Source organism: Mytilus galloprovincialis, chromosome 9 (genome assembly GCF_965363235.1).
Source record: "Mytilus galloprovincialis chromosome 9, xbMytGall1.hap1.1, whole genome shotgun sequence".
NCBI lineage: Eukaryota > Metazoa > Mollusca > Bivalvia > Mytilida > Mytilidae > Mytilus > Mytilus galloprovincialis.
In genome coordinates this window covers 43,869,689-43,883,606 of record NC_134846.1, presented here as the reverse complement: position 1 = coordinate 43,883,606, position 13,918 = coordinate 43,869,689, and the positions used below count along the sequence as shown (strand labels likewise).

Below are 13,918 nucleotides of genomic sequence, written 5' to 3'. Positions count from 1 at the left end.
CCGGGAGACAACTGTAATGTGATGAAAGAAACCATATCTTATGGTAAGTATAGACATGAAAGAGGGTAGGAAAGACCTTTATCATCAGGCCAAACAAAAACATTCTTATTTCCTGTCTCCTGGTAGAAATAAATAGGGAAGGTATGTAAATAAAAAAAATTTGTTATAAAATTTGCTTAGACTATATTAGGGAATTTTTTGACTTGAACTGTGCTTTACATAAACATTTCTGGACTTATATGGTAATCATACAAAAATGTCCATAAACTTAGGTTAGGAATAAAAGATTTGGTGAAGGTTGAGAGGCAGGTAACATAACTAGCTTTTTGTCTTAGTTTAAAAGTACAGATTGTAAACAAGACAACTCTCCTTAAGTGTCCAATACATTCTTTTTCACTACCAGCATGGAATGACACAAGAAATATATAGATTCCTACACTACAACAAGTGTATTACAATATTTCTCCACTCGAGACAGTTAAATTTTATTATTTAAAGCGTGAGAGCTCATTTCTTTTCTTCAACAATGAATCTTCTCAATTAAAAGATGACCGTCATGCTCATATGTTTCAAGGCCTTAAACTCAAAACATTTGAGGGTTAATGGCTTCTTATATTTATAAGAACAATTTTAGGTGAAGTTTCCAGTTCTGTTCAAGTCTGAATTAAGGCTGTATAAAGAAAGATAACCCTGGTATTTTATCACTAGTTAATTGGTTATATATAGGGTCGATAAAGTCAGTTTATTAGATAGTTAAAAAGTCATTTTTACTTTGAATATAATGAATGTTTATTCCAAATTTAGTCTATCAACTTGCTTGAATCGGTATGAATTAATTTTGGTGTTAAACAGGAAAAATTAAAGACAAAAATGGAATGAATTAGATAAGAAACACAATTGGAATATAAATATAGAATAAGCTGAAAATTAATACCATACCAAATGACAACTTTAAATTGTTCATAACTTTGTAACCCTACATTGGATTTTTTTTTTAAAAACAAGGACTTAAAATGTTTGTCTAAACAACATCTTTCAAAAATATGCAAATAATACAATATATTCCCTGTAATTATATAGGCCTGGCATCTCTTCCAAAAATATTTTTTCTTATCCCAGGTAGCAAGCAATAAATATTTCTATGTGAATTTATCATGTTTTGATTTAAAAAAAAAAAAAAAAAAGAAGCTCATTAAAACTAACTTACTCATGTAGAACCAAAAGGAATTAACAATTAAAAATCAAAGAAAATTAAAAATTGAAAAATATCTTAATTCAGTATATTTAGGTTTTCCCCAAGCATTTAAGATTTTCTTTGTTCATGGCAGCTTTTAAATATTAAGAGTTGGACCCCCCAAGAAAATTTTCCTGCATATCCTGAGATTTGATATTTATGACTGTTTAGTTCTATACATTATACATTATACTGTTAATCATTGATGATATACGAAGGTGATATAACATTGTATATAAAAATCAATCTTCTGCGTTGATTAACATATTACTAGAATCTGCATGTTTAATTATGATTTCATTTTTCATAATAATTAAATTGACATACATGGCACACCTTTTGACAACGCAGCAATCAGTGACAGATTAATTGAAGAAAATATATATTTATTGTTGTCAAAACCCAAACATTTTGCATATATAATGTTAAAAGAAAATAAATTAAAATTGTATTTACTCTGATATTTGCATTAATATGCTTTCCTGTTTGAAAGGTTTTACACTATAGTCATTTTTTGGGCCCCTTTAAAGATTGCTGTTTCGGTGTGAGCTAAGGCACTGTGTTGAAGACCATACTTTGACCTATAATTGTTTACTTTTACAAATTGTGACATGGATTGAGAGTTGTCTCATTTGTACTCATACCTCATCTTTTTATATATATTTATAATGCACTATAATACTGTCACAGTATTGATTAAAACCTTCACTGGTGATTATAAATCTGAGATTGTGTCCAAGTGAACAAGGGGAGGCAACCCTCACTCAGCTATATGTTCATAGTGACAGATCTCTGTATATAATTCCAGATTTATTTCATCGAAACTTTTGAAAGTTTCTCACAAAATCTATATTCCTGAATTTCCTTTGACTGTGAAAATTTAGAGAGAATTTTGTTCTACTATGCATAAAAAAGAAATCTAATATTATATAATGAATTAAACATTCTCCAAGACCCTTTAATGTTATCATGATATTTTATATACTAAGACAAGAAATATAATAAATATAAGAGAAGGGAGAAAGTAGTAAAAACATCATGAATATGAAAAAGAAGATGTGGTATGATTGCCAATGAGACAACTCTCTATAAGAGACCAAAATGACACAGAAATTTAAAAACTATAGGTCACTGTATGGCCTTCAACAATGAGCAAAGCCCATACTGCATAGTCAGCATATTTAAATTGCTACCTATAACCGCATAAATTAGAAATGCTCTTTACAGTCAGTCAGGCCATCGAAAGGGTCAAATTGGTATAAATTGTACTGTGATTTATTCAAAATCAGTTGATTTTTTTTTTATTGTCTATTAAAAAACAGAAAGTGTACATTTTATCGTCATGTACTAAAAAAATTACTGTTCACGTCATTTGGAAATTAGTTATTTTTTCATTCATCATGAAGGTACACCTGTTACCCCCCCCCCCCCCCCCCCCCGACATTTTGACCCTCAAATTATATCATCATGTCTGATTTTTATGGTTTACAATATCATTGTGGATGAAATACTCCTTTCTAAAGAAAAAATATTACTTTAATAATACTAGCTTCCATACTAAACGAATTACCACATAGTATGTTTTTTCACTGATAACCAATATTTTTCTCTGATGTTTTAGGATAAGTTTTACACTCTTATTCTATTATATTTATAAAAAAATCAATTTGGTAAAAATAATGATAGTCTGTCTGGTCAGCAGTTATTAGTAAATGATATGCCTCTAAGTTAATAGATAGTGTTTGTTAAATCACTAATAAAATTATCTCAATATAAGTGAAAGATCGTGAAATAAAGACTTTCTTTATAATGCATGTCAGGTTTTCTAGCAATAACTTTGTATGTATTTCATTTCTAACACATATAGTTTACACTATTTAAGTGTCAGTTTCAAAATAAAATTTAAGAATGTTAATTATAACTCTATACTTAAAGTGTTTAAAAGTATAATAAAACTTAAAACCATTGTTTTAAATGTTTTAAGTGGTTTATTTTGAACACATAAAGTGGACTTGATATTTTATTCCATTGTAGATAATCCTAGCTGATTATCCCTCTCTGTGTAAACATGAGGTTCTTATGTTATCATCAGAAATTTGATATGGTGAGAGATAATTTATGGTTACACTTGATTGGTCAGACCTCACTTGACCAGGCAAGGAAGAAGTACTACAGTACAAGTGTATAATTGTGTAAGTATATTTATATACATGTACATGTGTGTATTCTAACAGCTGGGAGATGCCCTCTCCTCTGAGGCCCTCTCTTTTCAAAATTTTTCCAAGGGGTGGTTTGCTATAATATAATCTATTTGATGCTATCTAGACTTATTTTTAGCAGATAAATATTATTGTTTTGAAAAAATTGATCAATCCAACTGAATCCATTGTTTATTTTGATCATTGCTTCCTAGAGTGATTTTTAGGCTGATTGATACTCTAGGATAGTAAGTAATTTTTGGTAATGATTTTACAAAACAAAAAAATTTATCTAAAATTAAAAAAATACTGCAGAGAGAGAAACATGGAGATTTTTTTGTGATATTTTGGATTTAATCTCCTTTTGAAAAGACTCATTTCTGGATAAAAAAGGTCTTCTCTATATTGATAAGTATTAGATACACACATTAGGGAGTTAGCCTGATTGGGTGTATCAAACTTACAATAAGAAATTATAATTATGGTCAATATAGCTTTCAGTAATTTTGGAGGGGGGTCTTCCAGCAATTTGATCTTAATTTTGTGTAAAGCATGATAAATACAGAATATCAAATTACATTTAATGACAACTTCGTGTAAATAGAGAATTTGTGTAAATAGAGAATTCGTGTAAATAAAGGAAGATCTTCATCCCAGATAATGAATTATATAATTTTCTTAGTATTGTTATTGACAGTTTTGCCTACAAACCTCTGGCATGTAAGTTCATTTGTGCCATATGTCCCTCAAATTAAAATTACGCAATAAAAATGCACGGACTTACTGTACAACTTGATTGTATCTTTCAAAATTTATTTTAAACAACCTAAATGTAATTAGTACTACCAGTAGCATGTCATGACAAGGTTATTCATCTTTTTTTATACATGTCGTTAATTTCGGCAAACATTTTTTATTTAATTCTATATTTGTCAATCATTTATCAAATAATGAAATTTAATCATTAGAAAATAAGTTTTTTCATTTCAAATAGCAAATGACAGAATGTCATATTTATTTCTAATAAATTCAATTTCATTAAATGAATTTGAATAACTTTTATCAGGTGTCATACAGGTTGAACAAATTTCATTAAATAAGGGGGAAATTTTACAATTGTAACCCTGTTTTTCTATTTGAGATATTGACACAATGTAGATTTAAATTTACAATAAATTATCAGAGTTCATAAATATTTACAAATCTGACAAGTTCAAATCACCTTTCTATATATTGACAGAATTTACATATGTTTTACTTAATTGGATGGGTTATATATTCATATTGAAAGGTACATGTAAATCAATATATTTTTTGATTTAATTATATTTAATAACTGATTATTTTTAACATTTTTATGGTCATTGATGGTTCTGGTTTTTCCTGGAATAAAATAGACATTCACATGATTTATTTTGGATTTAGAAATATATGTAGGTTTATTTATGAACAATTAATATTTCATTTCAAAGTTTAAAAAATTCCTTCACAAAATCATAGTGTTTTGTTTTGTGTGTGTGAATGTCATGCTGCTCATCAAGAGCCCTATCTTGGAACATGAATATTTTTATTCTTATTCTCTTATTCATTTTTGTGGGGTTTTGGTTTTTATTGTTTTATATTTGATTTTAGTATGAATTTTGCAGAACTTTGATGATAAACCTAAATATCTCTAAATTTAAAGAGAAGGATCATCCAATTAAAAGCAATGTCAATTTCAATAGGTATAGGAAGATGTGGTGTGTGTACCATAATGAGACAACTCTCCATCCAAATAACAATTTAAAAAAGGTAAACCATAATAGGTCAATGTATGGCCTTCAACACGGAGCCTTGGCTCACACCGAACAACAAGCTGTAAAGGGCCCCAAAATTACTAGTGTAAAACCATAGGCTCTCAGAAGTTAGTCTAATGGTCTAAGATATACAACTGTAAATTCCTATGAAAACAGGAAGAGACATCTGTTGTTTCCAAAATGTAAGCATGCTCTGCCGTTGTACAATATGTTTATTTAGATCTAAAAGATAAGTTGTGTTGTCCTTTCTGAAAGTCCCAGGCAAATATGTTAACACTCTAGTTTAAAAGTACATTATACTTTAAAAAAACAACATGTGCATTGAGGTCACTCAATCCATTACACTTAAATGTTATGATAAATGCACTTTATAATTGAGCTATTTACTATATTTTTTCTCATATCAATTGGAAGTAAAAGAAATAAATAGTAATCCTTTTCTCTGTAAGCCCCAATAGAGTAAGTACTCAGTCTCAGTTATGTCTGGTCTTGTAGTTGGCTATTTTACTGGAGTCTGGGGTTACTGAGTTTGGTCCTCAGTGGGTCAAACAAAAGTCAATGATGGTTTTATTTGCTTCATCTCTGCCAAGCACAGCTCACACTAACAGATCAGAATAATTTTTGCAATTATGGTGTTGGTTTCTCCAGTAGCCATGAGGCTCAAGAGTTTCCTTAACCTTATGAGACAGCCTGTTTAAAACCCAATCTCAGAATGTCTTGGTCAAACCAAGGTATTTTTATGAGACATAAGCATATTATTAGCCGAAGTATTGCGATATTGTGTTGTGGATTGCTTTCCCATTTACATACACTCCACATCTTAATTCTTATAAAAATGTTCTCAAATTTCCCTGAAAGTTAATTTTTATGAGAATCGTAAGTTTACTATTTCATAAACAACCCTGAAAAGGTCAATTGTTTTAATAAAAGTAATCCAGTATCATATCTTCTCATGAACTATTATAACCCTAGTAATGTATGGTTTTGTTTTACTAATTATCCACAATATTTGATAGCCGATTCAGTTATAATTTTAATGTGTTGATTTATGAAGTGGTCCCTTGACTTCCATACACTTGTAATAAGGATTAATGAGCCATTTCCTTTGTGTATACTTTAGTCAAAATATTTATTAGGTTTGACATAATACAGTTTATAGCTTTAATAACCAGGCACCTTTTTAATTAACTGGTTTTGATCAAACTTAAGCTGCGTTGCCTGTTCCACAATAATTTCGTAAATTGCTTGATAGAATAATCGGTGTCTATTGGAAATACGATATTGTAATTTGAACACCAAAAAAACAAGACAGTGAAGATAATTTGATCTTGGTAAGATGTTTTTAATTAGTTTTTGTCGTCATTGATGAAAATTTATATTTTATTCTTTTGTTTGAAAAAAACGAACATCGGCTTTGAAGTGTTTAAAAGTAATAATTATTATCACTGTGTGGTCAATAGACATGGAAATACTATAGTATTTTTATCTTTATTAGTACGCTAAATATGTTTTACGTGAAGTCTTACTGGTACTTCCTGTATCCAATGTACTCAAGAACAGGTCTTGTTACACTTTTGCATGTACAAAAGATAATTATTTGATAATTTTAACAAGTTGGAATTATTTATTGCTAATATACATGGAATATATAATAGGGCGTAAAAATATTTTGTCAGGACTTCTTTTTCATTTTTTGAAAAACAATCTTCACAAAATTGAACTTATAATCATTATATTTAATAATTGCAAAATGTGATACATATTGCAATATGCTGCTGAGAGTTTTTGTAAATCTTTCATAATAGGTGTTAGTACTATTACTTGAAAACTTCAAATATCAAAATGACAAATTTGACATGTGAATACAATTTGCTTGATTCACATAGAATTACCTCCCTTGGTATGATTCTATAAAATACATGCAATAAAAAAGAAATAACAGATAAAAACATATTTAAATGTAAAAATATGGTATGGCATCCTGATTCATCAGTAATTACAGTCATGACAGTAGGAAATTGCCTCAACTGTCCTGTTCTGTTCTAGTAGTAGCCCTAAGATTATAATATAAGGCAGTCTATTGGTATCAGGGCTGTAGCCAGGAATTTCCAAAGGGGGGTTATTTGGCCTCAAAAACTTGACTTAAACAGTCACAATTAGAACAGAACATTGACTTTAACAGTCATTATTTGATTTCAAAGGGGGGGGTGTTCGAACCCCCCTTGCTATGGGTATGGGTATTTGAGAGGCTAATAAAGAATTCTTTTAATTTCCAATTGATTCCATTAAATATTTGTCTTTTAAAAAGAAAACAAGTTTGTTTCATAAATAAACAGGGTATTCACCTCAAGAAAATGTTGGTATTCACTATGCAAAATTTCAAATATAAGATGGCATTTCAATTTTCCTGTCTGTCATCCTAAATCTTAATATGTATTTTTAAGAAATATTTATAGACCAAAAAATCTTCAACCTGTAAGATTATGACATTCATTTGTTGTGACACCAGATAATGAAATTTACACCATAGGTGGTTTTACAATACACTACAATTTAAAGGTACTTTGACCAGGTACATGTCAACATTGAGATTTTTTTGATAAATTTAACTCCATACTACATAATGTTACATGATGTTAACAATCTTTTATCAGGTCTCTATTCAATGTTATTTTGCTATTATGTCAGTGGGCTGACTGTGATAAATGACTTTGGCCAGAAAATTTGTCACCTCTACAATTACCATAATTAGATAAGATCTAATGAGTAGGGACAGGTATTTCATAGGTGGAAATTAAGGTTAAAAGGTTAAGTTATCTATTATATTTGATGTAACCCACTATCATTTAGTGTCACATACTAAAATGTCAGAACTTTCTATTAAATTTTTATTTCTAGCTTTTAAAAACATATAAAATATACTTTGATTTTTATAGACTCTGACTGTTTCTTAATTTTGAAATATGTTTGGAATTCTATTACAAATTATTAAAAAATATTTAAATTTTATGTTCATAATTCAAAATTTTATTTTTTTTAAATTTTTTAAATTTTTATTTTTTAAAAAGACACAAATTTTAAATGTTGATTAAAATTTTCCCCCAAAAAGAAACTTCTTTTTCAATATTTTGTTAGGTTTAGTAGTTTTGCCAAAACATTCCAGATAAGAAAATTAAATTAAATGAATGGTTATACTCTGTCACGATACTGCTACCTGATGTCAAAATTTTACTTTTTATATCTTTTATTATAACATATTATGAAAATGTCTTTTTTATTGCAGATTTCCACATACACCTTATGTCATTTTTTACTTTTTATATGTAAATTAATTTTATGAAAATGTCCTTATTATTGCAGATATAATCACATATAGTCCAGAGACTCCAGACTAATACATACCTTAACCATCAATAAGGTTAGTATATAAAAGCTATTGTATATACTGTAAAAGCAGAAATTTTTGTGGAGGATTTAATTTCGTTTATTTCCTGGAAAAAATATATCCACGAAATTAAAACCCCCACAAAAATTTAACCTCCATATAATATCACTTCCATTAACTGGAAACCACGAAATTAAATCCCCATGAAATCTTATATAAGGTCAAAACTACAAAATTTTAGCCCCACGGAAATTTATGTTTCTACAGTAGATATAGACAAAAGTAAAAAAATCATCTTCTATTTTCCAGAAAAAAGCGGTGTGAGGGAATAAAGTATGATAAATTAAGTGATAGAAAATCTTTGTTACAATATTGAATAGAACAACAAAAATTTAATCATTGGAGATAAATTGATATTTACAGAATATATTTCCCGTAATAATTTGGTAAGCAAACCTTGGGAATCTATACTTCTAAAGGAAGAGAAAGATTTCATTGAGCCGCAAATCCGCTGAAACCATTCAAAGTAATAAAAAAAAATGTGAAATGACAAGAAAAATACTGTGTTTTGTATTTCCTAAATTTGTCTTTGAAACAATCTTTTTGCGATAGTTTACGCCAATTTTTGAGAAAAATATATGAAATTATGTACCGTTATCAATCTGAGTCTTATACGTTTTCATGCATGCTCAGTCATCATACACCCTGCGAAATTTTAAAACTCTTTGTTTGAACACTTGACAAAATTGCAGCAATATCCAGTTTATTAATTATCTCCCCTGAATTGAACAAATTTGGGTAAAATTAATCTTTCTTGGTAAATAACCACTTCTGCATTTATATTGTTTTATTTAAAATATGGTTTCAATATGTTATAATGTTTTAATTTAATTTAACATAATATTGCCTTGAATTTTTAATAATGGTACTGATGTCAAAATAAAGATCTAATTCAATATTGATGATTTTCACTTTTACTATTCTAAAGTTATGGTTCTTGATTTAGTTAGACATGGCTCTTTATATAGACTCCATGCAATAACTTGAAATATCATGACCAAATCCATTTCAAATTTCAATATGTTATTTTTCATGACAAAATGGAATTCTAGGGTGGGTTTGATGATTTTCACTTTTGTTGTTTGGGAGTTTTCTCCCTTACTTGCTTTGAAAATGACGATATATAAATGTAAGAAAAACCCCAATTTTCTGCAAAATGAAAGCCCCTTGTTTACAATTTAATACGAAAATCATCTGTCCCACTTAATTTAGTGCTTTACTAGTTTTTAGTTTATATTATTCGCAATATAAGTAAACATCAAATGATTCTCATGTAAAAATACATGTAAAAATACATGTTTAAATCTTTAATATTGAATCATACGAATGTCATGAATGTTAGGTTAGAAAAAAAAACTGTTTTTGTTCATTATGAAACTTCAAATCAAATTTTAAAAATCTTTTCTTTAAAAAGATCAAAAAGCTTTCTACTTAATGTCTAAAGAAAATCCTATTTGATGAAGGTATAATATTAAAAACGTAAATTGACAAAAGTTACATTAGCGCCAGGTAAATAAGATCAGAAGATCATGACATAAGTCTTTCATGTTATAGAAGCATAAAAAGTTATTTCAATTTTTAAGCATTTTATTGATAAAATTGAATAATAATTTTCTTTCTGTAGAAAAAATGTTACTATTATCAATATTATTAATCAAAGAAAATTTTTGATGCATTTTGATATTTTCTCATAAGTTTTTTTTATCTAATTGCTTTTGATATGTTTAAGTGATTATTTGAGAAATATGAGGTCACAATTGAATATCAGTTTACTAAATGGTCCTGAACGATCCAATTAAAAAGTAAAGGGTCAATACATGGTCAGTTCACAAAGCACTTTCTTACAAGAGTCTAAAAATTTCAAATTAATGTGAAAAGTGAAGACAAATTAAACACTTAAATGTCATATTAGATTTGAAATTTAAGAATCCCCAGGATGTTATCAATGATGGTTTTCTTTGACAGTGTCAAATCATTAAAAGCAGAGATTCATTTTACATGAAAGCTCTGCATTTCTACATGTATTTTTTTATATTAAACGTCAAATAATTTATTTTTGGATGTAACACATCTTCTAATAGGCTGACAGTTTTTTGTCTATCAGCTCATAAACATAATGCAGTCATGTGACTGTAACATCATCAATGTTTTTTCAAGATTTACTCTGGTTTAAAATGGAATTTTTAATTGAATTATAAGGAATGCCTTTAATTTTTTTTTCTGTCTATTCGAAAAAACATCAAAAGTGTGGCTCACACTTTAAAATAACCCGTTAGGCTGGTTATTAAGTGTGCACCACATTTTTAATGTTATTTCTTCATAGACAGAAAATATTACAGTCATTCTTTAAATAACAGTGATATTAATGATATTTGATGCTCCCAATTTTAGCATATCAATTTTAGGAAATTTTATGGTTTCTTGAAAATAAAACTGTTATACCCTATATTTTATGTTTGTTAAAATAAAAGAGTGCTGACAGTGGTGTTAAACAAACAAAAAATCAATCATAGTTCAGCAACAGTCTAACATTAAAAGCATAAAAAGCTATAGTCTGGTCCAACATTTGCAGCACTAGTTTATTTAAACAAATTGACTGGTTTTAATTGGATAAAACCAGAATAAAACCAGTGGTTTTTATTTGATAACCAGCAGAAACCTAAGTGGTTTTTATTTGATAACCAGCAGTTAATGAAACCCTATATTCTGATAGGTATATAAAAAGCAGTGAATGTCACATCATATTCTGATAGGGTGTAAAATTACATGTAGACCACCTATATTTAAGCAAGTCTGCAGCTGTTTTTCATTGATTCTAAACAAAACAGTACACACATTTTGACCATAAACTGCAGCAACATTAATTTATTTGTTTACATTTTTAAGGATAATAATATATTAAGTAAATTTCATACAAATGACAGCAGAAACATATCTGTTAAAAGTAGGCATTTTGACAGGAGAAGGATAATTTATGGGCAGTATGCTTGACCAAAATTGAAATTCAGTTTTATTAGGAAATATATACCGGTAGTCTGAATATTCTGGATGTTTAATAGATATAGGAATAAGATGTGGTATGAGTGCCAATGAGACAACTCTCCATCCAAATAACAATTTATAAAAGTAAACCATTATAGGTCAAGGTACGGCCTTTAACATTGAGCCGCCTTGGCTCACACCGAACAACAAGCTATAAAGGGCCCCAAACATTACTAGTGTAAAAGCATTCAAATGGGAAAACCAATGATCATATCTATATAAAAACGAGAAACGAGAATATTCATATATAAATTCACAGGGTTTGTAAGAATCTTGTCATGCATCTGAATTGTGAACAGATTCTTTTTTATCAGTCTCTGATGTCTAATTCTTTTTATTTGGGGGGGGGCAGTATGTAATGGCTAGGTTTTACTTCCTGTGTTGCTCGGTTTTTGGATTGTTCCAGTGAAATGTTGGTCTATGGATTTACAAATATTTTAATAATCTTTACATGTTATTATATACTTTTATTATAAATGGACTTGATTTAAAATATAGAGGTGTGGTAGGATTGCCAATGAGACAATTATCCACTAGACATGCTAGAGACCAAAGGACTTTGATGTAAGCAACTAGCATTTATTTTTGTTTAGATTTATTTTCTCTGACAACAAATTAAAAAATACATAAGAGGTATAGGAGATTTGGAGTAAACATCAATGAAGAGTAAATCTTTAAGATATGCATTGCTTTTATGCAAAATGGGTTCAAATTGGGTTCAAATTGGGTACTGTAATATTACAGTCTTCAATAATAGACACTACAATTGATCTCTTTTTCCGGTTGAAAATCAGTACAAATTTTGTTCTCACAGTATTTAAGTAATCTAGACAATTTAAACACGTTAATGCTCTACCAGACTCTACCAGACTGTACTATTATACCTTTAAGTTAAAAGTCCCTTTAAAAACATAAGATATTTAATCACAATAGTGACTTTAGTGGTCTTGCAAGATATTGAAAGATTTAAAATTTAATCCTATGCTAATATTTGCATATATAATAGAAAATGCTTTAAAATTGCAATATGGAAAGATTGAAAGGCCATATAATGTTATATAAGTATGGGTAAAAGTAGATGTTATAAGTGTGAAGTACCCAGATGTCTTTGATTCTTGTTTCAGTTATAAATTTGTAATGGTTGACCCTAATGGCCCTCATCATTATGTTGACGTGTAAATTTATCACACTATTAAATTTATATTACATTTTTTTTCTTTAAATTTAGATTAAATGCTTCTTGCTACTTGTATTTTGTAGTTATAGTGCAGTTTAATTTTTATTCAGATTAATCATTGAATGAAATCTTGATACTTGTGTTTTGAAGTTTAATAATAGGGCAGTTTTTTATTCCTAATAAATGTAACGGAAGGAATTACTCTGGTAATCGTTAAAGCCTCATATAACAATGCATGTGGTCCATGATCAAAGCTAGAAAGTATACATAAAATTGTAATCAGTTTTGCAACCAGGAGAACTAGATATTTTGAAGTATGCATTTTGATGTGAAGTGGACAAACTTTGTTTTTAAAGCCTGGAAAAGTACACATTTCTATAAAATTTGGATACAAACTGAATGGCATCTGAACAACTACCGTCCACTCTGGTTGTCTAGGTTTAAAGATTTTAACCACAAAACTATAACACCTTAATAGACTGGTGTTACTGTAAAATCTGTGTTACTGTAGAATCTGGATTAGTTCATGTTTTCTGTCTCTCTTGTTTGGCAACCTAAAATAATCCACAACTAAAGTTTTTTTTTAGATATTATTTGAGTTCCCAAAACGTTTATTCTATGGCTGAGGGATATTAGATATTATGTTGATATCATTTGAGTTTTCAAAACTTTGAGTGAGGGATGTTGTATATTAAGGTTATAATCTCAGAAACTTTTGAATAAATTTGAATTGTATAATAATGTATGTCTTTTAGCAAACTTTAGAGAACCATGACCTACTTTCCTTGCATGAGCAACTCATAATCATCTGTTTAACACTACAGATGATTAAATTTTCAATATTCACTGTAAATTTAATCAGTAAAATGTTACCATTTATTTCTTCTCTGTAAAACAATGGCTGGAATATTTCATACTCATGACCTATATTTTCTGTCAAGCTTAATTACAATATAGGTCAGTGTCATAGATTTTTCTTTCTTGTTTTTTTTGGGGGGGAATATATATTTTAAGAATTTCTAGTCA

The 13,918-nt window shown here is 28.7% G+C and overlaps 1 long non-coding RNA gene across 1 annotated transcript; it reads left to right on the top strand.

Annotated features, from left to right (window-relative positions):
- The first annotated feature begins 2 nt into the window (after positions 1 to 2).
- Positions 3 to 8,705, top strand: LOC143045059 (uncharacterized). Its single transcript, XR_012968853.1, has 3 exons — positions 3 to 43; positions 3,269 to 3,426; positions 8,589 to 8,705. It is a non-coding gene; the product is annotated as an uncharacterized LOC143045059 (long non-coding RNA).
- Positions 8,706 to 13,918: the final 5,213 nt, after the last annotated feature.